The sequence below is a fragment of the Styela clava genome, unplaced genomic scaffold (assembly GCF_964204865.1).
Source record: "Styela clava unplaced genomic scaffold, kaStyClav1.hap1.2 HAP1_SCAFFOLD_51, whole genome shotgun sequence".
Classification (NCBI taxonomy): domain Eukaryota; kingdom Metazoa; phylum Chordata; class Ascidiacea; order Stolidobranchia; family Styelidae; genus Styela; species Styela clava.
Window position 1 is genome coordinate 90,001 of NW_027556610.1, and position 3,342 is coordinate 93,342.

The following is a 3,342-nucleotide window of genomic DNA, read 5'->3' on the forward strand; positions in this document are numbered from 1 at the left end:
AGGTTAGACACTCGCTGCTTCACTCAGTGTAGCGCGCGTGCGGCCCCGGACATCTAAGGGCATCACAGACCTGTTATTGCTCAATCTCGTGTGGCTAAACGCCACTAGTCCCTCTAAGAAGTTAGACGCCGACCGAGAAGGTCGCGTAACTATTTAGCATGCCAGAGTCTCGTTCGTTATCGGAATTAACCAGACAAATCGCTCCACCAACTAAGAACGGCCATGCACCACCACCCACAGAATCAAGAAAGAGCTCTCAATCTGTCAATCCTACCTGTGTCCGGGCCGGGTGAGTTTCCCCGTGTTGAGTCAAATTAAGCCGCAGGCTCCACTCCTGGTGGTGCCCTTCCGTCAATTCCTTTAAGTTTCAGCTTTGCAACCATACTTCCCCCGGAACCCAAAGACTTTGGTTTCCCGGAAGCTGCCGGAAAGGTCGTCATGGTAACGCCTCCCGATCGCTAGTTGGCATCGTTTATAGTCAGAACTAGGACGGTATCTGATCGTCTTCGAACCTCTGACTTTCGCTCTTGATTAAAGAAAACATTCTTGGCGAATGCTTTCGCAGTAGTTCGTCTTCCGCCGATCCAAGAATTTCACCTCTAACGGCAGAGTACGGACGCCCCCGTCTGTCCCTCTTAATCATTACCTCGTGCTCCGAAACCCAACAAAATAGAACCGAGGTCCTATTCCATTATTCCATGCAACACTATATAGGCGAACAGCCTGCTTTGAACACTCTAATTTTTTCAAAGTAAACTTATCGGCCACCGCCGACACTCAGTCAAGAGCACCGACGGAGAACCGAAGGTGAGGCGAACGCAACCAGTGACACGCCTTGCGACGGACCGGCGGCGCTCGCCCAAAATCCAACTACGAGCTTTTCAACCGCAACAACTTTAGCATACACTGTTGGAGCTGGAATTACCGCGGCTGCTGGCACCAGACTTGCCCTCCAATGGATACTCGTTAAGAGTTTTAGGATGTACTCATTCCAATTACAGGGCCTCGTTAGAGTCCTGTATTGTTATTTTTCGTCACTACCTCCCCGTGTCGGGAATGGGTAATTTGCGCGCCTGCTGCCTTCCTTGGATGTGGTAGCCGTTTCTCAGGCTCCCTCTCCGGAATCGAACCCTGATTCCCCGTTACCCGTTATCACAAAGGTAGGCACGTAGCGTACCTTCGACAGTTGATAGGGCAGACACTTGAATGATACGTCGTCGGTGCAGAGACCGTACGATCCGCGTGGTTATCCAGAGTCATCAAACGTCACAGGACGAACCCGGTCGGTTTTGATCTGATAAAAGCGCGCCTCCCGAAGTCGGCGCTTAATGCATGTATTAGCTCTAGAATTACCACAGTTATCCACTTCGCTTACGAGACCAAATAAACCAAGACTGATTTAATGAGCCATTCGCAGTTTCGCTTTACGAGAACTCGTACTTGCACCTGCATGGCTTAATCTTTGAGACAAGCATATCACTACTGGCAGGATCAACCAGATAGCTGCGACAGCTGCGCTCGGCCCTTGCTGGGCCGCCCGGCGCGTGCTCGTCGCATTCGTTTAAGACCGAGGCGATCGCCTGCGGCCGTACTCAGCTTCGACAGTCGCTGGCCGCGACGTCCACGCTCTCGCCGGCAGTGCCAGGCGGAGCGATTTGCGTTTTTTCTTTGCTCGCCCTCTCTCGGGCTCGATCCATTCAGTTTCGCACAAACAAGAGCTCTGCCGGCCGCCTGCAGCGGTGCCTAAAACCCGGGCATAACAATGCGACCGTTCTGCTAGGCCGACAAGCGCTCAAGCCAGACGCTCGATCGAACGCCCCCTACATATTAGTCGAGACAACGGCTCGCTCATTAGCATCGCGTTTGTACTTTAACTTTTTTTGGCTCGGTTTCTTTCGACGCCGATGCCGGCGACGCAGCACTCTCTCGCCCGCCAGCCACCGAGAAAAGGGTGCGCTCCGACCGGCCCCGCACCGCTCTTTCTTGGCTCATTCGAAATTACTGTCTTTCGCTCTGACATGCCTTACCTAGGGTTAGGTTAGTATGCTTGCACGTTTGTACTTTAACTTTTTTCGGCTCGGCTTCTTTCGACGCCGATGCCGGCGACGCAGCACTCTCTCGCCCGCCAGCCACCGAGAAAAGGGTGCGCTCCGACCGGCCCCGCACCGCTCTTTCTTGGCTCATTCGAAATTACTGTCTTTCGCTCTGACATGCCTTACCTAGGGTTAGGTTAGTATGCTTGCACGTTTGTACTTTAACTTTTTTCGGCTCGGCTTCTTTCGACGCCGATGCCGGCGACGCAGCACTCTCTCGCCCGCCAGCCACCGAGAAAAGGGTGCGCTCCGACCGGCCCCGCACCGCTCTTTCTTGGCTCATTCGAAATTACTGTCTTTCGCTCTGACATGCCTTACCTAGGGTTAGGTTAGTATGCTTGCACGTTTGTACTTTAACTTTTTTCGGCTCGGCTTCTTTCGACGCCGATGCCGGCGACGCAGCACTCTCTCGCCCGCCAGCCACCGAGAAAAGGGTGCGCTCCGACCGGCCCCGCACCGCTCTTTCTTGGCTCATTTGAAATTACTGTCTTTCGCTCTGACATGCCTTACCTAGGGTTAGGTTAGTATGCTTGCACGTTTGTACTTTAACTTTTTTCGGCTCGGCTTCTTTCGACGCCGATGCCGGCGACGCAGCACTCTCTCGCCCGCCAGCCACCGAGAAAAGGGTGCGCTCCGACCGGCCCCGCACCGCTCTTTCTTGGCTCATTCGAAATTACTGTCTTTCGCTCTGACATGCCTTACCTAGGGTTAGGTTAGTATGCTTGCACGTTTGTACTTTAACTTTTTTCGGCTCGGTTTCTTTCGACGCCGATGCCGGCGACGCAGCACTCTCTCGCCCGCCAGCCACCGAGAAAAGGGTGCGCTCCGACCGGCCCCGCACCGCTCTTTCTTGGCTCATTCGAAATTACTGTCTTTCGCTCTGACATGCCTTACCTAGGGTTAGGTTAGTATGCTTGCACGTTTGTACTTTAACTTTTTTCGGCTCGGCTTCTTTCGACGCCGATGCCGGCGACGCAGCACTCTCTCGCCCGCCAGCCACCGAGAAAAGGGTGCGCTCCGACCGGCCCCGCACCGCTCTTTCTTGGCTCATTCGAAATTACTGTCTTTCGCTCTGACATGCCTTACCTAGGGTTAGGTTAGTATGCTTGCACGTTTGTACTTTAACTTTTTTGGGCTCGGCTTCTTTCGACGCCGATGCCGGCGACGCAGCACTCTCTCGCCCGCCAGCCACCGAGAAAAGGGTGCGCTCCGACCGGCCCGCACCGCTCTTTCTTGGCTCATTCGAAAT

The 3,342-nt window shown here is 54.1% G+C and overlaps 1 non-coding gene across 1 annotated transcript in view; it reads right to left on the reverse strand.

The window, feature by feature from the left end:
- LOC144419206 (small subunit ribosomal RNA) overlaps positions 1 to 1,502 on the reverse strand; it is a 1,810-nt gene extending 308 nt beyond the window's left edge. Inside the window, exon 1 of the ribosomal RNA XR_013473915.1 lies at positions 1 to 1,502. This exon is cut by the window's left edge and continues 308 nt beyond it. This is a non-coding gene — a ribosomal RNA (small subunit ribosomal RNA).
- Positions 1,503 to 3,342: the final 1,840 nt, after the last annotated feature.